The sequence below is a fragment of the Paroedura picta genome, chromosome 15 (assembly GCF_049243985.1).
Source record: "Paroedura picta isolate Pp20150507F chromosome 15, Ppicta_v3.0, whole genome shotgun sequence".
NCBI lineage: Eukaryota > Metazoa > Chordata > Lepidosauria > Squamata > Gekkonidae > Paroedura > Paroedura picta.
Window position 1 is genome coordinate 31948503 of NC_135383.1, and position 26772 is coordinate 31975274.

Below are 26772 nucleotides of genomic sequence, written 5' to 3' on the forward strand. Positions count from 1 at the left end.
AAGAGGTAAGTGGGGAGAGGGCAGAAGGGGGGGGGGGAAGACGCCTGTATAGAAAAGTAAACAATACAATTTTTGACATGTATTTTATTATTTATTTATTCAGATTTCTATACCGCCCATTTCTTTGCAGCTCTGAGCAGTTTATACTGAACATTATTTAACTTACATGGAACATTATACAGACTATAACATCAAAACAACTTTCAATAAAGCATCAAAAGATTACAAAACCACATTTATAATATAAATAACAATTAACAGTAACATTGGGTGAGTCATGCGGGGGGGCGTCGGGGGGGGGACCAGCAGGTGATCCGAGCCAGTCAGCCTCAAGCGACTGCCTGGTGGAAGAGCTCCCTCTTGCAGGCCCTGCGGAACTGTGGAAGTTCGGGCAGGGCTCTGATCTCCTCAGGGAGCTCGTTCCACCAGGTGGGGGCCAGGACCAAGGAGGCTCTGGCCCTTGTTGAGGACCGACGTGCTTGTTTGGGGCCAGGGATCCGCAGCCAGATGGAGGTGGCAGAATGCAAGGCTCCTTTGGGGGTATAGGCAGGGAGGCGCTCTCTCAAGTACACCAGGCCCAAACCGTATACGGCCTTAAAGGTGATTACCAGAACCTTAAGCATAATCCAGAATTCAACTGGGAGCCAGCCAAGTTGTTGGAGTGCTGGCCGGATGTTGGATCTCCATGATGTTTTAGTGAGAATCCTGGCCGCAGCATTCTGCACCAGTTTTAGTTTCCGGATCAAGGATGAGGGGAGGCCTGCGTAGAGCGAGTTGCAGAAGTCCAGTCTAGAGGTGACTGTCGCGTGGATCTCTCTGGGTCCAGGTAGGGCGCTAACAGCTTGGCTTGGCGGAGGTGGTAGAACGCCAGACTCGCTTCCTTTATGACCTGGGCCTCCATTGTAAGGGAAGCATCCAGGATCATGCCCAGGTTCCTGGCAGAGTGCGTTGGTGAGAGCTGCACACCGTCCAGGGTGGGCATATGCGCTTCCTCCCATGTTCCCTTCCTACCCAAGCATAGGACCTCATCCATCAGGAGGAAGAGCTGGGTGTCATCCGCATATTGGTGGCAGCCCAGCCCAAACCTCCACACCAGCTGAGCCAGAGGGCGCATAAAGATGTTAAATAAGATAGGAAAGAGGACTGCTCCTTGTGGGACTCCACATGTGAGCTGGTGTTGGTTAGATATTCTCTCTCCTATCACTGCCCTTTGTCCACGGCCCCGGAGGAAGGAATTCTGCCATTTGTGGGTCATTCCCCGTATTCTGGTGTCGGCGAGGCGGTGAGGTAGGAGCTCGTGATCTGCTATGTCAAACGCTGCTGATAGGTCTAATAGTATGAGCAGCACTGACACTCCACGGTCTAGCTGGCATCGAAGGTCGTCCGTCAACGTGACTAGCACTATCTCCACCCCAAGTCCAGGCCGGAAGCCCGACTGAAATGGGTAAAGGGCTGAAGTTTCTTCCAGGAATGCTGATATTTGGTCCACAGCAGCCCTTTCAGCCAACTTCCCCAGAAATGCTAAGTGCGAAACGGGGCGATAGTTGTTGGGCTCCTGTGTGGCCAAGGATGGCTTTTTGAGTAACGGGCAAACCAGTGCCTCTTTTAATCCCTCTGGGAATTCTCCCGTTGAGAGGGAGAAATTAATTATTTCCCAAAGAGGGGCTCCGATTCTTCTGTCTGTTGTTTTTAGAAGCCATGATAGGCATGGGTCTACTGGGCAAGTGGTTGGCCTCATTGCTGTTAGCATCCTGTCCCCTTCATTTAGTGAGAGTCATCTGAAGTGACTCATTGTCCTCTCCAAAGACGGCCAAGGGGCCTCTAGTTCACTTTCTGTGTCTAAAGTTGAAGGAAGGTCATGGCGAGGCCTCGAGATTTTGTCTGCGAAGTGACTCGCAAATGCCTCACAGCTAATGTCCAATTGGCTATTATTTTGGCGTCCTTCATCAAGGGTGGTAAGAGATCGGACTATCCTAAATAATTGTGCCGGGCACAGACGCGATGCTAGTCGAGTAAAAGTTTAATTTCACTGACTTCACCGCCATCTCATAGGTTCTTAACTGCATTCTATAAGATGTTCTCGATTCTTTGTTGCGAATCTTCCTCCAAGCCTAGAATCATAGAATCATAGAGTTGGAAGGGGCCATACAGGCCATCTAGTCCAACCCCCTGCTCAACGCAGGATCACCCCAAAGCATCCTAAAGCATCCAAGAAAAGTGTGTCTCCAACTCTTGCTTGAAGACTGCCAGTGAGGGGGAGCTCACCACCTCCTTAGGCAGCCTATTCCACTGCTGAACTACTCTGACTGTGAAAAACTTTTTCCTGATATCTAGCCTATATCGTTGTACTTGAAGTTTAAACCCATTACTGCGTGTCCTCTCCTCTGCAGCCAGCAGAAACAGCATCCTGCCCTCCTCCAAGTGACAACCTTTCAAATACTTAAAGAGGGCTATCATGTCCCCTCTCAACCTCCTTTTCTCCAGGCTGAACATTCCCAAGTCCCTCAACCTATCTTCATAGGGCTTGGTCCCTTGGCCCCAGATCATCTTCGTCGCTCTCCTCTGTACCCTTTCAATTTTATCTACGTCCTTCTTGAAGTGAGGCCTCCAGAACTGCACACAGTACTCCAGGTGTGGTCTGACCAGTGCCGTATACAATGGGACTATGACAACTTGTGATTTTGATGTGATGCCCCTGTTGATAAACTAGGAATAAAGCCTATTGTAGTGGGAATACAATGGGCGCTAGCAGGCCGTGCGGCTTCCCATGGGGTGCTGGCAGGGGTCCCTGGAAGTGGGCCTGGAGGAGCAGGCCGGAGTAAGTGAGGGGTCCCGGGGACAGAGGGAGGAAGAGGGGAAGGGAGGTTTAGGAAGGGAGGACAGTGTACAGGGCAGGGCGAGGCATACCTGAGGGAGCAGCCATGTTGCAGCGTGGTCGGCGGCTTGGCCGTGGCTTGCTGGTGCAGCTCGCAGGCATCGTCGTCATCTCGGGAGCCATCGCGGATCGGGGGCAGCCGCCTGTCTTCGCCCACTGTGTCAGCATCTTCGGCCGCAGCGTCTGCGTGGGCCGCAGCGTCTGCAGCAAAGTGTGTGAAAGGATGGCAACTGGGTAAGGGGGGCTAGGAGTTCGGGGCTCGGGGCGTCTGCGGCGGGGATCCTCGGGGACAGTGGGGGAAGCGACGAGGCACAAGTGGGGTGGGGTTGAGTTTGGGGGGGAAGTGTGCGGGCGGCGGCAGCCGTGACAGGACATCGGGGATGGGGGTGGAGGGCAGGGAGGGCTGTCTGGGGTGCGGGTAGGAAGGGTGCGCTGGTGGGGGCGGCGGCGAGGCGGAGGACGTTCGCGGGCGATTGCGAGGGAAGGGCATTCCATGGGCGGAGGGAAAGCGATTTTCCTGAAGCCCAGGGAAGTGGGGCGAGGCTCCTCCCTGGCAGCCATCCGTGCAGGATGGCGGCTCGGGCGGAGTGGAGTCTGTGGTGCGGCAGCTGGGAGCTTTGCACGCCTCCCAATTGGACACTTGGCCCTGGAGTGCCACTCAGAGGAGCGAATCAGGAGCCGCTTCGTGGCTCCTGATTCGCTCCTCTGAGTTTTTATCCCGGACAGAGCCCGCCCTAACTCTTCCCCACCAGCCCTTACTGTTTTATTTCGTCCGCGGCGCCCCGCGCCGTGGGACATTTAAAGATATGTTGAAAAGTACCAGACCAAGCACCGAGCCCTAAGGTACCCCGCTATTCACCTCTCTCCAGTCTGATGAAACACCATTGACAACAACTCTGAGTTTGATTCTCTAACCCAGGGGTCCTCAACCCCCAGTCCGCGGCACGGTACCGGGCCGCAAAGGCCATGGTACCAGGCCGCCAGCGGCCGCGCCTTCCTCCCCCCCCCCCCGCAGCGAGAGGGGGGAAGAAGCAGGCACGGCCGCCGGCACACCAGAGACGCAAACGCGCACGCGGGGAGCTGCCGCGCATGCGTGTTTGCGCCCCCTGCTGGCGAAAACGCACATGTGCGGCAGCTCTGCGCATGCGTGTTAGCGCCACCTAGTGGCAAAAACGTGCATGTGCGACAACTGCTCTCTCCCCCCCTCGGAGGCATTCCCCGACTACTAGAAGGTTGGGGACCGCTGCTCTAACCAATTCCCTATCTACCTGACTATCTGAAAATCCAGATTGCAGTCCTTCAACTTATCCATCAGAACATCGTGGGGAACCTTGTCAAAAGCTTTACTAAAATCCAAGTAAACGACATCAACCGAATTTCCCCGATCCAGCAAACGTGTTACTTGGTCAAAAAAGGAAATCAGTGGTCTGACAGGACCTGTTGGAGACAAATCCATGCTGACTTCCTTGGATCACCAAATTGTCCTCCAGATGTTTGCAGATCGCTCCCTTTAATATCTGCTCCATTCTCTTCCCCACAACAGAGGTCAGACTCACTGGTCTGTAGTTCCCCGGGTCATCCTTCCTCCCTTTTTTGAAGATCAGAATAACATTTGCTCTCTTCCAGTCCTCCGGGACTTGCTCTAGCCGTCTCAGTTCCCGTTTCTTCTGCCGGAGCTCCTCCATATACCATGGAGCCCGCTTGAGACTCTCATCAATGGCTGCCAGCATTCTGTCATGCCAATCACTGATCAGTCCATCTAGAGAAGTGCCGGGAGGCATTGGGTCCCGCAGAGCATTCAGGCATTGCAGAGCATCAGTGTCGGAGGTGGGTTGTAGGTAACTACCTCTGTATTACCAAATCTTAGAGAGTTTTTTGATATTTTTATGCTTTGAATAAAAGCTCTCTGAGCTTCAGCTCAATTACATATTCATTTTTACTGGCCGCTGGGGGTGGGGGGTGGGATGATGATAATATATTGCATTCCTTCTCTTTGCAGAAATACCTCCTGCCATTCTCAATACTCTTTAGGAAGGTGCTCTCACTGATCCAGCGCCACTGTTGCTCAAGCCTTCCCCTCTGCTTGGCATGCTTGGCTTCCAAACACTGCCATGGTGGTAGTTCTGTTTTGCCCCCAATGGGATCTGCTTCCTGGGCCATAAAATACCATGACCTGTTCAGTCACTGACCAGATTGTGGCTTTCCAGCCAGTTCAATTCTAAGACTAGGAAACATTCACAACCGGTACCACAACCAACTGGAGACTCTCCCAATGGCTCTTCATACCCAACTCCATCATCTTAATTTTATGGGAAACACACGCACACACACACGTGCACGCACACACACACACACACACACACTTGCAGGTTTTCCACCCATTTGTTCAAACAGGATGGCACTTTTAAGTTCTCTAAGTTCAAGTCCCAGGCCTGCTTCCACAGCAAGGTTGATTATTCTGTGGCTATAACCAGAGTCTATTATTCCATGCAAAAACACACTGGCCCCCTGTTATGGGCTTCTCAAAGTCACTGACCCTAAGAGGGGTGCCATTATAGTCACCATTGAGGAGGGGCCTCTTTCCTTGACTTACTGGTGGGTGTGCTTCATGGCAGCCCCTCCTCATTTCCCACTGGGACGGCTGGAATGGCGTTCCTTCTTAGAGCCTGATCCTTCGGGGGTGGTAGAGCTTGATGCGTTCACAGGTGCTGGCAGGAGGGTGGTAGGGCATCTGCTGGACTTGTGCTTGCTCCGTCGGTCCTTTGTCTGGCTGTGCTGTTTTCCAGTTTTCTGTCTGGCTATGCTGTTTACCTTAGCTGCATTCATTGGTTTTGGGCGGAAGGCTTCTTGGGGCAGTAGACTAAAAAGTGCCCCTTAACTTCACGTTCCACCTCCAGGCATAATCCCTGCTGATAGCAATGCTACATCTCCATAGTCTCCACTTTTCTAGCCCGGTGTGGTTTGACTTTTGGTGCTCCCCCTGGGTTCTGGGGTCTTGGGCCCCAGCTCTGGTGCTGCTCCATCAGCTTCACTTGCTGAACCTGATTTTCCACCTCCACCTCATAAGCATTTGAGGTTGCCTTGCATCAGGGACCATTGAAGAATCTCAGGGTTCAGTCATTCTTGAAAGAAGTGCACTTTCATGACTTTTGGTCCAATCATGTGCCTTTCTCATGAGGCAGTGGAACTCCCTGGCATAGTGAGTCATGGACCAAGATCCCTGCTTAAGGCACTGCAGTGAGCCCGAGTCTTTTCCTTTTAGCATGGATCATAAAAGGGCTCTCTCAGCACTTGCATATATGCATCAAAGTCCCCTAACCCACAGTTACAGAAGTCAATTATGGAGATGGCCATCACATGGATCTTCATGGTTAGGTGCTCTGAAGACAGGTAGGGCATTAGAAGCCTGACCTTACGAGGATGGTAAAATGTCTGATAGGCTATCTTCATAACCTGTATCTCCATAGACAGCGAGGTGTCACCCCCAAGTTTCTGGCCAGGACTGTGGTGTTCAGATGCGTCCCTGGCAGAGTGGATAGACGTGCTTCCTGTCCCACCTTCTTCCTCCCTAGCCATAGGACCTCCATCTTGGAAGGGATGAGTTTCAGGTGATTGCTTTAGCTATCTCACTACAGCTTCCAAACATCTGGCAGATGGTTCCGGGGGGGGAGTCTGGCCAGCCGGCTGGCCGTGAGGAGATAAAGCTGGATGTCATCTGCACATTGATAACAACCCAGCCCAAAACTCCAAATGAGCTGGTCCAGAGGGTGCATAAAAATGTTTATTCACAGTAATTTATTCACATTCAAGCATTGATGTCCTTGAATCTGAACATGTTCAATACCAAAGAGCTTCAAATCCTCTGGTGGATGTCTTTTTGATCTCCTCTAGGACTGACCGGTTTGTTCGCCTTGCAGTCCAAGGGACTCGCAAGAGTCTACTCCAGCACCAGAGTTCAAAAGCCTCAATTCTTTGACGCTCAGCGTTCCTTATGGTCCAACTTTCACAGCCATACATTGCAACTGGGAAGACCATAGCCTTGACTAAACGCACTTTTGTTGGCAGCGTGATGTCTCTGCTTTTTAGGATGCTGTCTAGATTTGCCATAGCTTTCCTCCCCAGGAGCAAGCATCTTTTAATTTCTTTGCTGCAGTCCCCATCTGCAGTGATCTTGGAGCCCAGGAAAATAAAATCTGTCACTATTTCCATTTCTTCCCCATCTATTTGCCAGGAATTGAGAGGGCCGGATGCCATGATCTTTGTTTTCTTGATGTTGAGTTTCAAGCCAACTTTTGCACTCTCCTCCTTCACCCGCATCAACAGGCTCTTTAGTTCCTCTTCACTTTCTGCCATTAGAGTGGTATCATCTGCATATTTGAGGTTGTTGATATTTCCCCCTGCAATCTTGATCCCAATTTGTGACTCCTCTAATCCCGCCTTTCTTATGATGTGCTCTGCATACAAGTTAAATAGTCAAGGCGACAGTATACAGCCTTGCCGAACTCCTTTCTCAATTTTGAACCAATCAGTGATTCCATGTTCAGTTCTCACTGTTGCTTCTTGACCAGCATATAAGTTTCTCAAAAGACTAATAAGATGCTCTGGTATTCCCATCTCTTTAGGAATTTGCCACAATTTGTTGTGTTCCACACAATTAAAGGCTTTAGCATAGTCAATGAAGCAGAAGTAGACGTTCTTCTGGAACTCCCTAGCTTTCTCCATGATCCAGCGTATGTTGGCAATTTGATCTCTAGTTCCTCTGCCTCTTCGAAATCCTGCCTGTACTTCTGGAAGTTCTCGGTCCACATATTGCTGGAGCCTAGCTTGTAGGATTTTGAGCATAACTTTGCTAGCATGAGAAATGAGTGCAATGATGCGGTAGTTTGAACATTGTTTGGCATTGCCCTTCTTCGGGATTGGAATGTAAACTGACCTTTTCCAATCCTGTGGCCATTGTTGAGTTTTCCAAATTTGCTGCCATATTTGCTGGCACTTTTACTGCATCGTTTAAGATTTTGAATAGTTCAACTGGAAAGGTATGATCTAGTAGGCATCACAGAAACTTGGTGGAATGATTCTCATGACTGGAATGTAATGGTGGATGGATATGAACTGTTCAGAAAAAACAGAATAGATCGAAGAGGTGGAGGAGTGGCACTGTATGTGAGGAAAGGGCTTACCTGTCAGGAAATTCTAGTGAAGGAGAGCATATCTACAGTGGAAAGCATCTGGGTGAAAATAAGCGAGGGGAAAACAAACAGTGTGGTGGTTGGTGTCTGCTACCGATCGCCTGACCAACAAGAGGATGTGGATGCTGCACTTGGTGAGCAGCTTGAGAAAATATCCAAGCTGCAGGACCTTATCATCATGGGTGACTTCAATTTCCCAGATGTGTGCTGGGAAACAAACTCTGTGAAGCGTCCTCAGTCACGCAAGTTTCTGACCTGCCTGGCTGACAATTTCATTTATCAAATGGTAGATGAACCCACAAGAGGTTCAGCCATACTGGACTTAATACTGACCAACAGGCAAGAGTTGGTGGATGAGGTGAAAGAGGTGGGGACCCTAGGGGGAAGTGACCATGTCCTCATAGAATTCCCTTTGAGATGGGGAGCCAAGGAAGCTTGTAGCCAGACGCGGATGTTGGATTTTCATAGGGCAAACTTTAATAAACTCAGAGACATGATGAGTGTCATACCATGGACGAGAATGCTGGAAGGGAAGGGAGCATGTGAATGGTGGGCGCTACTCAAACAGGAGCTATTGCATGCTCAATCAATGACTATCCCAGAAAGACGAAAACACTGCAGGAGCTCTAAGAAGCCTATTTGGATGAACAGAGAACTTCAAGAGGAACTAAGAAAGAAAAGGAAAATGTTCAGGAAATGGAGGGAAGGGCAGAGCTCTAAAGAAGAGTACCTACAGGTTACTAGGCACTGTAGATCAATCATAAGAAAGGCCAAAGCTGAGAGTGAGCTAAGATTGGCCAGGGAAGCTCATAGTAACAAGAAAAGATTTTTCAGTTATGTGAGGAGCAAACGTAAAGTAAAGGAGGCAATAGGCCCACTGTTGGGTGCGGATAGACAAACTCGAACGGAGGATGCAGAGAAAGCAGAAAGGCTTAGTGCCTATTTTACATCTGTTTTTTCCCACAGGTCAAAGTGTTTAGGTACATCTAGAGATGGCCGTAGCCAAAGGATAGTGTCTGGGTGGCAGGTTAACATGGATAGAGAGGTTGTCGAGAGGCATTTAGCTGCACTGGATGAGTTAAAATCCCCTGGTCCGGATGAAATGCACCCGAGAGTACTCAAAGAACTTTCAAGAGAACTTGCACAGCCGTTGTCCATCATCTTCGGAACCTCTTTAAGGACTGGAGATGTCCTGGAGGACTGGAAGAGAGCAAACGTTATTCCGATCTTCAAAAAAGGGAGGAAGGATGACCCGGGAAACTACAGACCACTGTTGCGGGGAAGATAATGGAGCAGATATTAAAGGGAGCGATCTGCAAACATCTGGAGGACAATTTGGTGATCCAAGGAAGCCACCATGTATTTGTCTCCAACAGGTCCTGCCAGACCAACCTGGTTTCCTTTTTTGACCAAGTAACAGGTTTGCTGGATCGGGGAAATTCGGTTGATGTCATTTACTTGGATTTTAGTAAAGCTTTTGACAAGGTTCCCCATGATGTTCTGATGGATAAGTTGAAGGACTGCAATCTGGATTTTTAGATAGTTAAGTGGATAGGGAATTGGTTAGAGAACCGCACTCAAAGAGTTGTTGTCAATGGTGTTTCATCAGACTGGAGAGAGGTGAGTAGCGGGGTACCTCAGGGCTCGGTGCTCGGCCCGGTACTTTTTAACATATTTATAAATAATTTGGTGAGGGGTTGGAGGGACTACTCATCAAGTTTGCAGATGACACCAAATTGAGAGGACTGGCAAATACTCCAGAAGATAGAGACAGAGTTCAACGAGATCTCAACACAATGGAAAAATGGGCAAATGAGAACAAGATGCAATTTAATAAAGATAAGTGTAAAGTTCTGCATCTAGGTCAGAAAAATGAAAAGCATGCCTACTGGATGGGGGATACGCTTTTAGGTAACACTGTGTGTGAACGAGACCTTGGGGTACTTGTGGATTGTAAACTAAACATGAGCAGGCAGTGTGATGCAGCGGTAAAAAAGGCAAATGCCATTTTGGGCTGTATCAACAGGGGCATCACATAAAAATCACAGGATGTCATAGTCCCATTGTATACGGCACTGGTCAGACCACACCTGGAGCACTGTGTGCAGTTCTGGAGCCTCACTTCAAAAAGGACGTAAATAAAATTGAAAGGGTACAGAGGAGAGCGACGAAGATTATCTGGGGCCAAGGGACTAAGCCCTATGAAGATAGGTTGAGGGACTTGGGAATGTTCAGCCTGGAGAAAAGGAGGTTGAGAGGGGACATGATAGCCCTCTTTAAGTATTTGAAAGGTTGTCACTTGGAGGAGGGCAGGATGCTGTTTCATTTGGCTGCAGAGGAGAGGACACGCAGTAATGGGTTTAAACTTCAAGTACAACGATATAGGCTAGATATCAGGAAAAAATTTTTCACAGTCAGAGTAATTCTGCAGTGGAATAGGCTGCCTAAGGAGGTGGTGATCTCCCCCTCACTGGCAGTCTTCAAGCAAAGGTTGGATACACACTTTTCTTGGATGCTTTAGGATGCCTTGGGTTTGATCCTGCATTGATCAGGGGGTTGGACTATATGGCCTGTATGGCCCCTTCCAACTCTATGATTCTATGATTGTATGATTCTATTAATGCTGTCACCATTAATGCTTTATTGTTGCTCAGACCTCCTAAGGCCCATTTGACTTCACATTCCAGGATGTCTGGCTCCAGGTCAGTAACTACCCTTTTGTGGTTATCAGGGATGTTAAGCCCGCTCTTCTATAGTTCTTCTGTATAATTTTGCCATCTTTTTTTAATCTGGTTCTGTGAGGTCCCTACCATTTTGGTCCCTTATCATACCCATCTTTGCATGAAACGTTCTCTTCATATCTCCAATTTTCTTGAAAAGATCTCTGGTCCTCCCCATTCTATTGTTTTCTTCTTTTTGTTTGCACTGTTCATTTAAGAAGGCATTCTTATCTCTTCTAGCTTTTCTCTGGAATTCTGCATTCAATTGGGTGTATCTTTCTCTTTCTTCCTTGCCTTTCACTTCCCTTCTCTCCTTAGCTATTTGTAAAGCTTCCTCAGACAGCCATTTTGATTTCTTGCATTTCTTTTTCTTTGGGATGGTTTTAATTGCTACCTCTTGTACAATGTTGCAAACCTCCGTCCATAGTTCTTCAGGCACTCTGTCTATCAGATCTAATTCCTTAAATTTATTTGTCACCTCTACTGTATATTCGTCGAGGATATTATTTAGTTCATACCTGAGTGGCCTAGTGCTTTTCCCTACTTACTTCCATTTAAGCCTAAATTTTGCAACAAGAAGTTGATGATTTGAACCACAATCAGCTCCTGGTCTTGTTTTTAACTGACTGTATAGAACTTCTCCATCTTTGGCTGCAGAGCACATAGTCAATCTGATTTCTGTGTTGACCGTCTGGTGATGTCCATATGTAGAGTCATCTCCTGGGTTGTTGGAAAAGAGTGTTTGCTATGACCATTGTATTCTCTTGACAAAATTCTACCAGCCTGTGCCCTGCTTCATTTTGTACTCCAAGGCCAAAATTGCCTGTTATCCCAGTAATCTTTTGGCTTCCTACTTTAGCATTCCAATCCCCCATGATGATAAGCACATCATTTTTTGGCGTTGCTTCTAGAAGGTGTTGTGTTGCTTCATAGAACTGGTCAACTTCATCCTCTTCAGCAGCAGTGGTTGGGGCATAGACCTGGATTACTGTGATGTTGAATGGTTTGCCTTGGATTCGAACTGAGATCATTCTGTCATTTTGGGGGTTGCATCCCAAGACTGCTTTTCCTACTCTCTTATTGATTATGAAGGCTACTCCATTTCTTCTGCAAGATTCTGGTCCACAGTAGTATACCTGATGGTCATCTGAATTAAATTCACCCATTCCTGTCCATTTGAGTTCACTGATTCCTAAAATGTCGATATTCAGTCTTGTCATCTCTTGTTTAACCACGTCCAGCTTGTCTTGTTTCATGGATCTGACGTTCCAGGTTCCAATACCCATTACTGGGACATAAAAATTAATTAACTTTTAACAACAATTTAATGACTCCACAAGTGCCACATGGAAATTTTCCTTTTGATAATCGTTCAAAGTCTTCTCCTTGCTTCCTGTCAGAAGGTGTTAACAGTTCTTTGATGTTACGTCCCCTTTGCCAAGCTATTACTGGTTTGTTCTCACAACCTCTTATTTCCTTTATGAGATGCCAATGCCAATGTTTGTTAATTATACTTCTCATCCTGTTGGCATGATTAGAAAATCTGAACAAACATATAATTGCATTCACAGGAGGTCTCTGCTTATACTGAAGCAGCTCTTGCCGTGGTGATGAAAAAGAAGAGTTGGTTCTTAGATGCCGCTTTTCTCTACCTGAAGGAGTCTCAAAGCGGCTTCCATTTGCCTCCCTTTTCCTCTCCCCAAAACAGACAGCCTGTGAGGTGGGTGAGGCTGATAGAGCCCTGAGATTACTGAAGAAGAAGAAGAGTTGGTTCTTATATGCTGCTTTTCTCTACCCGAAGGAGGCTCAAAGGGGCTTCCAGTCGCCTTCCCTTTCCTCTCCCCAAAACAGACACCCTGTGAGGTGGGTGAGGCTGATAGAGCCCTGAGATTACTGAAGAAGAAGAAGAGTTGGTTCTTAGATGCCGCTTTTCTCTACCCAAAGGAATTTCAAAGCGGTTTCCAATTGCCTCCCTTTTCCTCTCCCCAAAACAGACAGCCTGTGAGGTGGGTGAGGCTGAGAGAGCCCTGATATCACTGCTCAGTCAGAACAGCTTTATCAGCCCTGTGGCGAGTCCAAGGTCACCCACCAGGCTGCATGTGGGGAAATGCAGAATCGAACCCAGCTAGCCAGATTAGAAGTCTGCACTCCTAACCACTACACCAAGCTGCTGCTTTAGCTCGTGCCCTGTTAATAACTATTTCAGGATAACCCCTCTGTTTAGATGCACTATTTAGCTGGTCACTCACAGTCTTAAAATCATCAACATTTGCATTATTAATATACTTGTGGTGAAGGAAGTGCTATAGAATCATAGAATAATGTCCAAACTGTTTTGTTTAGGGGTAGCCAGCAATCATGCAGCCCTGGGATTCTTACACATAGATCACATCATAGAATCATAGAATTATGGAGTTGGAAGGTACCTCATGGGTCATCTAGTCCAACCCCCTGCACTATGCAAGACACTCACAACTCTATCGCTCATCCAGTGTCACCTGCCATGCCCTTGAGCCTTCACAGAATCAGCCTCTTCGTCAGATGGCTCTCCAGCCTCTGTTTATAAATCCCCAGAGATTGAGAACCCACCACCTCCCGAGGAAGCCTGTTCCACTGAGAAACCACTCTAACTGTCAGGAACTTCTCCCTCATGTTTAGACGGAATACTCTTTCCACAGCATGTCTGCTTATTGAGGCCTCAGCAAGGGCTTGGCAATAAGGTATGTGTAAAGAAAGAGAGAGAGAGTAGCAATGGGATTCCATGTGTGATTAGCTAACTTGTATGGAAAGAATGTAGTAGTACCAAGTAGTAGGTCCTAAACTCCCTTGTTTACACAGAAGCCTGTAATTTATCCTTTTCGTAAGGCACTTTGCATCTCCATTTGGAAGATATGTGGGATATCCAGAACGCATGCTATGCTTGGGATAACCAGAACATATGCAGCTCCAAAGTTCTACAGATTATGCCGCATCAGGGCTATTCAGCTGATAGCAGAAGACTGAGGCTTCCAGGGACCCAAACTCAGCTAACCAAAAAAAGATTGTGCCCTTTAGCCCTTGGACTTGCCACAGAGTGTTCCCTTTAAATGTGATGTCAGAGGGGTGTGGATATTTGGCCAGAGACCAGATGTTGGCTCTCATCTACTTCAGGATGCATTCTGCTTTGGGCATTTTGAGATAAAGTTTTGACAAGGCTGAGAATGAGACCTCCTGTATCCCTGTGCTTCTGCCATTAGGGAGAAGATGCCATTCCATCATGTCACAGCTGGCTTGTTGTACAAAGGAAACTACCTGAACCGATCTCTCTCTGCTGGCAGCGACAGCGAGCAGTTGGCCAACATCTCTGTGGAGGAGCTGGATGGTAAGAAGGAGACCTTCCTTTCCTGTGGGAGAAGTGATGGGAATGGGAACCTTTTTTTTTACAAGGCAGGTTGTTAAAAATACATAGGGGGAGCTAAAGGGATTGAAATAATAATAGTGAAATGATTGTTTCATAAATCATAAATATTTTTCAAAGTTGATTGCCCCATATTAATAAATATAATATAATACAAACAATCCCTTTCAAAGCTCATTCTTAGGAACGGGCTTTGCGGCTAGTATCTAAATAAACATATTTCTTTTAAAATGGATATGAAATAGGAGAGGCAGTACCCTCTGGGAAATGCCGCTCCTTGCTTACCCTCACATTTTGAGTTGCTTGTGTTCTGCATGGCTGGGAGTATGTTTCTCTTCCCACCGCAGAACAGATAGCACGTCATACTTCCTTCTTCTTATATATCGAGGGGAAACATCTGAGACCAATTACCAAACAGGAAATAGCTATTGTTACGCAAAACTCATGCATGTGTAGTGGATTTTTTGCTATGCGATAATATTGTAAAGGTAAAGGTATCCCCCGTGCAAGCACCGAGTCATGTCTTACCCTTGGGGTGACGCCCTCCAGCGTTTTCATGGCAGACTCAATATGGGGTGGTTTGCCAGTGCCTTCCCCAGTCATTACCGTTTACCCCCCCCCCCCCCAGCAGCAAGCTGGGTACTCATTGTACCGACCTCGGAAGGATGGAAGGCTGAGTCAACCTTGAGCCGGCTGCTGGGAGCGAACTCCCAGCCTCTTGGACAGACAGCTTCAGACAGCATGTCGCTGCCTTACCACTCTGCGCCACAAGAGGCTCTTAGATAATATTGTAACCAATCACAAAAAGACATGGGGAGGCATAAAATGGAATGTACAAAAATGAATGCTTATCTTTGTTGTGTTGAAGAATTGTTGTGTCTCTTGCTTTAGACACTTCTTCCTTTTGCTGAGCCAAATAAACTTTCCTTTGGTACTCAGTGGTCTCACCTCACTCCTCATTTTGGGTTAGCACACTGAAGAGAACCCTTATGCGTAGCACTCATTCAACACACCCTACGAGGCACAGAGAAAGGCCTGGTGACCTACCTCACCTTGTGTTCCTTTCCAGTTTTGTTGGCAAGGTCCTTGGGCCTGTCCCTCGTGGACAGTCTGTGGTCACCCTGGGTCCTGTGAAAGGGATCCCAAACCCTTCAGGAAAACCTGACGCCAGGTATGCCATGCAGTTGGGGTAAAGCTGAGATGGTACTTGTCGGACATGTTCTCATCCCTTCTATTTAGTTATTTACAATAAAACATAGCTAATATTGTAACATTTAAAACAAACATTTAAAATCCTAGAAGTGCATCATTTCTATTTCAGTGTGTGTGTGTGTGTGGGGGGGGGGGGTAAAGTATTACAGTTGTTCATTTAATAGCATACATGTAATTATCCTATCATATCTGTATGCCTTGTGTGTTTGTAGGGAGGCCAGATGGTGATGGTATTTTGTAGATCTCAGCCATAGGCCTGGTGGAATAGCTCTGTCTTACAGGCACTGTGGAACAGTTTTAAATCCCTCACGGACCTGATCCTCATTGGCAGAGCATTCCAGAAGGCTGGTGCTAGGGCTGAGAAAGTCCTGGCTCCCGTTGCAGCCAGTTTGATTTCTCAAGGGCTAGGGATTTGAGCAGGTTTTGTATACTCAATGAGGCTCCTCTGAGGGGCATAGGGAAAGAGGCAAACCTGTAGATATGAATGTTCCTAACTGTTTAGGGCTTTAATGGTAGGAACCAACACCTTGAACCTGGTTTATTCCTCAGTCTGGAGCCAGTGCAGCTGGGAGAGCTTGAATATGTTCTTTCCATCTGTTTACTGTGAGGATCCTAGCTGCTGCAGTCTTGACCAATTGAAGCTTCCAGATCAAGTACAAGGGTAGCCCTGCATATATCAAGTTGCTATATACTCCAGTAGTCTAGTCTGGAGGTTTCCATTGCATGGATCACAGTGGCCTGGTTGGTGTCAGAAACCCCCATGTGTTTCTGCCATTATTATATTTTTCTGTAAGTTAGAATGTTCAGCTAGCCTGGCCTTTGTGCCTGATGTAACCCAGATGCCTTCGCTTGACACCCCAAGGTTAATTTCCTGCTGTTGTATTTTATGCATCCCAACCTCACTAAACATTCCTCACCTCCTCCCTTTTAGTTTTCTCCAATTTCCTCATGTCTTCCCATCCCTTGAAGCCCAGACTGTTATCTCTTTGTTATGACTCCTTTGAACTGTGGCTAGTTTGAGTTCCCAAGGGAGGGGGAGCCCCTATATTGCCTACCCTATGCCTTGTGAATCAGTTCTGACTATGTCTTCAATGTAGAAGATAGTATTTCTCATAAATAAACTTTACTTCAAGGAGTTTACTTATTGAGAATTCAAAGTCTCCCACAATTAGTCAGAACTCCTTGGGAGTGCTTCCTTGTTCTCACCAGGCAGATGGAGGAAAAGGCCCCAGAAACCACAATGGCTGATGCTGCTTTGGAGCCTCCACTCAGGGACCCGATAGGGATAAGAAGAAGAAAAAGAAGAAGCACGCTGTGCCACGTTTGCCAGGGACAGTGAAGGCACCGAGCACACCGTCCTGGTGTGGGCCAAGGACGTCTTAGTATGTAACAGAGCATCGATGCACCTGGGCTGTGACCGGTATGATGAGGACCCCAATTGCTGGTCATCTGCAGGAGCCAAGAGTTGCCAGGATATAGAGAAGATGGTGGGTCACAATGTGCTGGTTCTGCAAGAGAAGCTGGAAACCACCACAGATCTACGGGCTTCAATGTGCTTAGGAAAAGGCAAGACGGTACAAGCGGCTGGTCGGTGGTTCCTGTTCGATGAGGAGAGGAAGCTTCCTGAGGAATGGGACAAGGAGTCCTGTTCTGACTCAGAAATGGACTCCTCAGAAGCTGCTCCAGGGAAGGGCAATGGGAAGTTGACTGCGGAAGCTGGGTACTTCAAAACACAGGTGATCACATCAGGATAGGGCCCAGGAACCAGGACGTTGGAGAAGGCCAATATGCGCTGTCGGGAGCAGGATGGATGGGGGTGCCCCAGGAGCCTCCGGTCTCACTGCTGGCTCAGCAGAGGGAGACCCAAAAACTTCATGCTGTTTTCGATGGTTCTGCCAACAAGTTGGCTTGTTTTTGGGTCCAAGTGCACGGTTACATGATCGACTGTGGATACCTATTCACTGACAAGGCTAAGAGAAAAGTAAGCAGCTGAATGGTATGTTTATAAAACCATTATGGTTTTAATTGTAATGAGGTTGTGATTCATTTTTATGGGGTTTTAATTCGTCTTTATGTAACCTGCCACGAGTCTTCGGAGAGTGGTGGGATAAAAATCTTAATAACAAATAACAAATAACAAATAACAAATAACAAATAACAAATAACAAATAACAAATAACAAATAACAAATAACAAATAACAAATAACAAATAACAATAATGTGGGGCTGGAAGCCCCGTAACTACTGGATCATGAGTTATTCATGCAAGCCTGACACAACCACTTTGAGGATCCACTGCAAGCAGATGTGGCCTGGGAGCAACTCTGGAGCCTAAGACAGGGAACTAAAGCTGTCTCCCAGTATGCCATTGGATTTCTTCGTCTCTTAGCCAAAGTTTATGAGTGGAACGAGGCAACTAAATTGTGGTTTTTCTGAGAAGGTCTACGCATAGAGTTGCTGTGGCAGTGCCTGGGACCAGTGAACCGGGTGACCCTGCTGAGATGGGTCCGTTTAATAGAAGAAAACATTCTCAAGAAACCTGGTTGGTTGATGCTCCCAACTTCAAAGATTTCATTGTTTATCTTTCTCCTGCAACCAAAGTTCATCACAAAGGTTGTTGTAGAGCTGGGTTAGCATGTCTTGTTAAAGCCAATTCAGTACTCAATAGTTCATTTTTAGGATCTTGTCCCTCGATTGCTATAGCCATTCTGCTATTGCTCTCTGCGGACTACCATATCATCCTGATTAATACATATTTACCCCCAGTTACAACTGAGAGTGAATTGAATTATAACAGGTCCAAACTTTCAGAATTCACTCTAACAACCCAAGGCCAATTTCCCACGGCCCACTTAGTGAGACTTCAGTGCTCACATAGGCACTTCTAAGTTAGTCCTAGCTTCCTCACTGAGGATTGTCACTTAAGATCATACCTTTTCTATTTTCCTTCAACCAGTCATCCATGGATGTTACACTGAATAGGGCAGATCTCAAACTGATTGAATACTGTTTGGCATACAATCTGCTTGTTTCAAATGGCCTCGATCAATTTCCTGGTCTAAACGATTTTACTTTTTGTACAACCCGTGGTAGGAGTGGTCTTGACTATAGCCTATATTCTTTCAATTTTTTGCATCAGTTAACACTCTGTCAATAGACTCACGCAACAAAAGTGACCTGTCCACTTGTCACTGTCCTCCAAGAGGATGCTGAACCATTAACAAGTACCCTCTGGGTATGATCTATCAAGCAGTTATCGATCCACCAGACAAAATTAGGATCCATACTGCATTTTACCAACTTGTCAACAAGAATATCATGTGAACCTTAAACTATGTCCACAGCATTCCCCTGATCCAGCAAGGTAGTCACTTTCTCAAAAAAAGAGATAAGGTTGGTCTGACATGATTTGTTCTTGCGAAAACCGTACTGAGAAATCACAGCTCTCTGTTCCAGCTGCTCAAGGACCGAGTGTTTGATTATTTGTTCCAAAATTTTGCCAGCTACAGATGTTAAGCTGAAGGGTCAATAATTACCTGGATCTTCCTTTTTCCCTTTCTTGAAGATCCGGACAACATTTGCCCACCTCCAATCATCAGTGATCCTAGGCCAGCATTCCCATCCCCCTGTTGTGTTACGTTTTTGCCACATTGATCACTATTTCCCTCACAAGAGAAGACTGAGGAGTTGAGCAGTTCAGCCCTCTCTTCATCACCTGTTATGATTTCACTTTCTTGTCCTCGCAGTGGTCCTACCATGTCCCTACTCTTTTTCTTACTTGAAATATAATTAAAGAAGCCTTTTTTGCTATGTTTAGCATTTCTTGCTAGCCTAAGCTCAAATTGAGCTTTAGCTTTTCTAACACTCTCCCTACAATTATTGGTTATTTGTTTATACTCATCCTTGGTAATAAGGCCTTCCTTCCATTTCCTAAATGACACTTTTTTATTCCTCAAATCTTTTGACAATTGCTTACGGAGCCACCTTGGCTTCCTTAGGCTCCTTCCATGTTTTCTTCTCAAGGGAATTGTTTGTGATTCAGCCTTCAGTATTTCACTTTTAAGAAACTCCCAGCCCTCTTGGACCCCCATCTCTTTAATTCTTTCTGACCACAGGACTCTACCCAACATACTGTTAAGTCCGTTAAAATCAGTTTTCCTGAAGTCCAGTCTATACGTCCGACTATGTAAAGGTTTTCTTTTTCCCACAATTGAAAATTCCAAAAGCACTTGGTCACGACCACCTTGTGTGCCCACTACTTTCACCTCATCTACCAGTTCTTCACTATTGATAAGAATCAAGTCTAAATTAGCAGAACCCCTGGTTCCCCTCTCTACTTTCTGGGAAATGAAGCTGTCACCAAGGGAAGTTAAGAAATTAATGGAGTTTGTATTTTTAGCAGATATCTGGGTAAATGAAGTCACCCATGACCACTGTTTCTCCCTTTTTTCAAAATTGTGTAATTTGGTCTAGCAGTATCTCATTCAAGTCTTCTTGACTGGCTTGGTGGTCTATAGCAGACCCCCACAATAATACCACTCTCATTTCCTACTCCTTTTATATTTACCCAAATGCACTCAACTGAACTTTCATGCTCAGGTACCAGAAGTATAAAGAGTCTTAACGTATATTGCTACACCTCCCCCCTTCTTTTCTTGTCTATCCATTTTGAATAGATTGTACCCCTCGATTCTAGTATTCCAGTCATATTATCCCACCAAGTTTCTGTGATTCCTATTAGGTTATAGCCCTCTTCCTCTATTAGGACTACTAGTTAACGATATGATACAATATAAAAACGTTTATTATATATAGCCAAAGGCCGTTAATTAAAACAATATGGTACAAATTCGAATAAAACAATATTTCTCCAATATGGCATACATAAAATTGTAAACATGGGATATTGAGTTACAATGATTTTTTAAAAATGGTGTATCAAGGTGGAGGCTCCTGTAAAAATGCTTTGGCTCAAATCTTCCTGGCAGCCAGAGTGAAAAGTGCCACCCTATATGAGATATAGGGGTCGACATCTGATAACAGATAGGTGATTTTGTCAGAATCAGAAATGGGGTATGAGTTCGGTAATAACTTGGCAAGGAATTTGCCCCTGGGTTCGGAGTACAGAGGACAAGCCAAAACATAGTGGGGCAGGTCCACCACAGATGAATTTCCACATATACACAGGCGTTGGGCTGTGGGTATTCGGAGATATCGCCCAGAGAGCATGACTGATGGCATCATTTCAAACTGCAAAGATGTTAGGGCCATTCTAAGATTGCGTGTTGTTATGTTTACTAAATATGATGCTCTAGAGTGGTCTTTTTAAATTGTTTTATACCATGGGGCTAATTGTGATAGCAGAATTGAGGAGTGATCAATCAGTGAATCAGCTTTGAGCACCCAATCACGTACATCAGAAATATTGGCTGATGTATGCAGTAAGTCGTCTGGTATGGTATAGCATGAAGAAGAAGAAGAAGAAGAAGAAGAAGAAGAAGAAGAAGAAGAGTTGGTTCTTATATGCCGCTTTTCCCTACCCGAAGGAGGCTCAAAGCGGCTTACAGTCGTCTTCCCATTCCTCTCCCCACAACAGACACCCTGTGGGGTGGGTGAGGCTGAGAGAGCCCTGATATTCCTGCTCAGTCAGAACAGTTTTATCAGTGCCGTGGCGAGCCCAAGGTCACCCAGCTGGTTGCATGTGGGGGAGTGCAGAATCCAACCTGGCTCGCCAGATTAGAAGTCCGCACTCCTAACCACTACACCAAACTGGCATGAAAGAATGGAGCTAAAGAAGTCAGACCGAGTCCTGTCTTTGCTCAATAAGAGCTTAAAACTTTGATGGCTTAAAGATTCTGATTTGGTTGTGATATCTTTCTTCCAAGATTTCAAAATAGCTAAGTGGGCACGGGCTTTGAGTGAGGGGAAACCAAGCTCTGCCTTCATCAGGTCTGCAGGAGACCCTTTTGGGAGAGCCTTTTGGATACATCTGAAGAAAAAGTTCTGAATGGGCTGTTAGTTATTTGTTCTTTCCAGCCCCAAATGTCGATGCCATATAGTAGGTGAGGAATGACCTTGGCTGGGACTACTAGTTCCTCCTGCTTGTTTCCCATATTCTGTGCATTAGTTTAGAGACATGGTAATCCATCCTTTGTGTCACTCATGGTATTGGTTTTTTGAACTTCCTTGTAAGCTAGTAGATCCCTGCTTACGTAACATTCCCTGTAGATTTGCAATCTTCTAATCTTCAGTTCTTGCCATCACACCAAGTTCTGAATTTATGTCTCACTCTTTGTACCCTTGGAAGCAGACCTAAAACTCTCATCTGTGAAGTGTGAAGTGAGCTTCGTGGGGTGAGAAGACCTAGAACTGTCACCTGTGGTGGCTTGTGACTTTCTTCTGGTCTACATTGGGGCTTGCTCTTCATGGGGAATTGCATATGCTCCTGTTTTCCTGAATCAACCTCTTCAGGCAGATCCTGGAACCAATTGCTGAGCATCAGTGGGGCAGACCTTCTCCTTATTCTTCTACTCCTATGTGTAACATCCTTTCATTTATTACCCTCCTGTGTTAGGTGGTCCTGATTTTGTTTTGATAGATTTCCCTCCTCCTGCAGTGTATTCAATCATTTATCCAATCCCCGGACCTTCTCCTCCAGCAGAGCCACTAATTTGCACTTGCTGCATTTGTAAAAATTGTCCCCCTGAGGTAAAAAGACAAACATTCCGCAGATGGTACATGTCACTATGCAACCTTCTTCAACCTTCATGCCACTTTGATTCATTTGAAATTCTTCACAAACAATCCTACACTTCACTGAACCCTTCAGCTTGATCCTCAGGTGAAAAGCCAACAGCCAAGAGTCCTTTAGCTCTTGCTCTTGGCTCCGTATAGAGTATTCTGGTTTGATCCAGAACCCAAGAGTCCTTTTGGGTTTTTTTAGTACTGTGTGTGCCAAAGGTGTGTGCCTCTGGCAAGCAAGACCCTTTTATAGCACAAAGGCCTACTCAGCAGAGGGCGGAGCTGGCAGTCAGCTCCTGAGTCAGCTCCTGAGATAACACTCTCCTTTTCCGAGCTCCTCCAGGCTGCTTGGCCAGACATTGTCAAGTCCTTGGAAACGGCCTAGGAGGACTATAAATGCCATGATGATAAGCGCCGCAGCCTGGCTCCCCCTGGGAAGGAAGGGGTCATGGTGTATTTGTCTACAAGGCATTTGCACTGTCAGCAGCCTTCCACAAACCTGAGTCCGTGTTTTGTGGGTCCTTTTAAAGAATCTACAGTGGTGAACAAGGTGGCTGTGGAACTGGACTTGCCTAAGACTTACAAGAATGTTCACCCTTTTCCCCTCCAGTTTGTCATGGCGAGCCCCGACACCGGACCAATGGCATCCTTCCCCTGAGGATCCTATCCCTGTGTTTGTGGATGAGAACACCCATTATGAAGTGCATCAGATTCTGTACTCTAGGCTGCATGGCATCGGAGTTGATGTAGTGTAGCTATGATATTGTTGAACAGAGGGCATACCATAGTGGCAGTGGTGTCGGTCTCATATGGGAAGGCTTCAACCCACTTGCTAAAGGGATCAATGACGGTCAATGTTTGTTTCCCCTTGAAATGACAGGGAGAGGACCTATAAAATCAATCTAAAGACAGGCTCTGGGTCCCTCAATTGTCTAGTGTCGGATTGAGGTTTTAGGACTGGAGGGATCCATGTTAACCATGTCACAAGTGAGGCAGTTATTTACCCACTGCTCGATGACGTGGTGCATAGCCAGCCACCAACCTATTTCTCTTACTCTTTCTAAGGTTGCCTCTTTACCATGATGCCCCTGTTTGTGGGCAAAATGTATTAGGTCTGGCCATACCTCTAGGGGGACTATCCGAAGAAGCTCCTGAGAAGAGTTTTGTGCCCAAAACATTCCTTCCTTTTCTCTCATTTTATATCTACCAGCCTGATCTTTGGCAGCTTGTGCTAGTTCACTCATCTGTGAATCTCCTGCTAGAAGACTGGCTAGATCTACAAGTGGGGTCTGTGGGCGTTTCTGTTGCCTAGTGGTGACTGGGTGAACTGGCGCAGGGGAATGAGGAGAATGTGCTGTCTCCAGGCCCTGTCATGTGGCTTCTTTGGCTAGGGTGTCTGCCTGGTTGTTCCACAGACAAATGTCTGATGCTCTTTCACATGAGTCACCTGAATATGCCCTGTTCTGGCTTTGATTAGTTTGGCTATTTGTAACCATTTCTCCAGATGAACAATCAGTTTCCTATCGGGGGGTTTTCAATCATTGTTGAGCTAAATTGGGAGCCAAATGGAGGCTGCTTTGGCTGTCCAGTCAGAGTTGGTATACACAGTGAGAGGACAATCAAGCAGCTCAAACTCTAAAATGGCCTTAAGATCTTCAACTTTGGCTGACTGGCTAGAGTGAGGACGTGCTCTGCCCTGAAGGACAAAGGACTCATGAACCCGGGTGGCTGCATTGCCTGTCCTGGGTGGGTCATAGACATGGTAGGATGATCTGTTGCTGAACCAGCATATACAATTCTGCAGCTGTGCTTCAGCTAAGGAACCTCCCTGGACTGCTGGCCAGTCTAGGTGTTTCACCAGCGGAAGGGGGCACTCATGTTTTTCTCCCATGACTATAAGCCCACAGGGAGCAGGGGATTCCTTCAGTTCCTTTAAAAATATATGCCTCTTTTGAGAAGGGCAAAGGTCCACTGATCTATCCTAGCATGATGTCATGCCCTCACTGCCGCCTCCCATCTCCCAGGGGTTGCCAGAGCAACTGGAGCCAGCAGCTGAGTCAGCTCTGGCTGAAGAGGCTGAAGAAACAAGGGATTCTGACAGGGACGCTGGGGAGGGCTGCTCCAGTCAGCTGGGCCCGGCATATGAGAGATCGTGGACACTGCCACAGCAGGAGTCTGAATCAGATTCGGATGGATCACCCGAGCAACTCAGACGAAGCTGTAGGGTGGGGTTGGCAGCACGCTGCCAGAATAGATGGGGGCCAGCTGGGTTAGCTCTGGGGAGGATGGGTAAGTCATCCCCAAGGTGCAGCTAATTAGCTGGGCTGCATTTAGGAAGACAGAAGCGACTCTTTGGCGTGGATGGAATTTATGCAACTACCCTCCAGAGCGGTTCTGCTCCCGTGAACGTCTGATTGATCTGTGGCTCAACTGACCCCTAGCTTTGCTCTTGACTCTGGCATTGGTAAAGTGAATTGGATTGTTTGACTATCGGATTCTCTGGACTTTGACCTTGGGACTGCTCGACTGCTCTGCACTGTACTTGTTTAACTCCCGGTGACTTGGACTGAACTCTGACTCTGCTCTGGCTGAGTCAGAGTTCAGTCCAAGTCACCGGGAGTTAAACAAGTACAGTGCAGAGCAGTCGAGCAGTCCCAAGGTCAAAGTCCAGAGAATCCGATAGTCAAACAATCCATTCTCCACCAACTGTAGTGATTGCCAGTTGAATTCCAGATCAGACTAAAGGTTCTGGTAATTAGGTTAAACAGGTAGCTAACCGGGCATTTTTCCATCTTCGCCAGGCTCGGCTACTAGCGCCCTATCTGTCCTCCGAACACCTGGCCACAGTGATCCATGCGGCAGTCACCTCTAGACTAGATTTCTGTAACTCGCTCTACACCGGCCTGCCTCTGGGCTTGATCCGGAAACTGCAACTTGTCCAAAATGCGGCTGCTAGAGTCCTCACAGCTACACCATGGAGGGCTCACATCCAGCCAGTTCTGAGGCAGCTGCATTGGTTACCGGTCACCTTCCGGATCAGGTTCAAGGTTTTGGTTTTGACCTTCAAGGCCATCCGTGGTCTAGGCCCAGCATATATGAGGGACCGCCTTTTGCCCTATATCCCCCGCAGGGCTTTACGCTCTGTGGGGGCTAACCTACTGGTCATTCCCGGCCCCAAGGAAGCCCGCCTGGCCTCAACTAGGGCCAGGGCCTTTTCGGTCCTGGCCCCAACCTGGTGGAATGAGCTCCCGGAAGAGCTGAGGGCCCTGCGGGAATTACCAGCATTCCACAGGGCCTGCAAGACGGAGCTCTTCCGCCAGGCTTATAACTGAGGCCGGGCGGAAAGAAGATCAGCTCCCCCCTCACAAACTGGCGGTAGAGAGCGTCACCCCCCTCCTGTAGTTGAGGATGCGGAGAGCAATGAGTAGATTACGCCATCGCTGTTGCCATTACTGCAAATTATTGGATTTTATTGTCATTTTATGGTTTTAGGGGACGGGGTTATGTAAGCTGCCTCGAGCCTTCGGGGGGAGGCGGGGTATAAATATAATAATAATAATAATAATAATAATAATAATAATAATAATAATAATAATAACCTTCAAGGCCATACGCGGTCAGTGAACCTGAGGGACCGCCTCCTTGACTATGCCCCCAAAAGAGCTCTATGCTCCACCACCAACCAGCTAATGGTCCCTGGCCCTTCCGCCTGGCCTCAACCAGGGTCAGAGCCTTCTCTGTTCTGGCCACCACCTGGTGGAACGAGCTACCGGAGGAGATCAGGGCCCTGACTGACTTTAAACTGTTCCACAGGGCCTGCAAGAAGGAGCTCTTCTGCCAGGCATTTGATTGAGACCAGACGTAATCAACAGCAACTGAAGGGCCCCTGCTCCCCTCCCTCTCAGAACTCCACCAGAATGCTCTAGCCTGTTTGCACTGTTGCATTGTTTATACTGTTTATAATGTTACAACTATAATTAATATTATTGTACAGCTATTCATGTTATAGATTTTAATGTATTATTCATATGTTCCATGTAAACCACCCTGAGCCTCTGGAGAGGGCGGTATATAAATATAATAAATAAATAAATAAATATTGTATTGGATATATTTTTTATGCAATGTTGTTATGAGCTGCTGAGTCAGCTTGCTGAGAGAGGCGGTATACAAATCCAATTGATTGATCAATCAATAAATAGACAGATGTTGGAAATTAAGGAATTCAAGAGCCCCCGTAGCAATTTTAAGGTTGTTTGTAAGTCATTCATTAATTTATAACCAAAAATGTTATTTACTGCATTAAGTGTCCCTGCAAGCCCCTATACATTGGAATTTCTTCAAGGCTCCTAAAGGTCCATATTTTGGGGCATTTGACATGGATCAAAAGCAATATCAGGGAGTCTCCTCTCAATGACCCATTATGCACGGGGGTTTTAGCGCACATTCGGGGTGGAATGGCGGCGACTAAAATCACGGATAACGCACGGAGCCGGCTGCAACCGGCTGCAGCTTCGGTGCATGCCGCCGAAAAAGCCGCGTCAGTGAAACGCGGAAGAAAGCGCAGCTTCCGGGTGAGCGGGGCGCAACCAGAAGCGGCGCCCGGATCGGCGCGTGCATAATCGGTTACTCTGGGT

At 46.9% G+C, this 26772-nt stretch overlaps 1 protein-coding gene across 4 annotated transcripts in view; it reads left to right on the forward strand.

The window, feature by feature from the left end:
- LOC143824183 (uncharacterized) overlaps window positions 1–26772 on the forward strand; it is a 264423-nt gene that overhangs the window by 139707 nt on the left and 97944 nt on the right. For all 4 annotated transcript variants that reach the window (XR_013226721.1, XR_013226722.1, XR_013226724.1 and 1 more), the window contains one exon: window positions 14021–14145. The gene's annotated coding sequence lies outside the window, so the exon portion shown is untranslated. The remainder of the gene's footprint in view (window positions 1–14020; window positions 14146–26772) is intronic.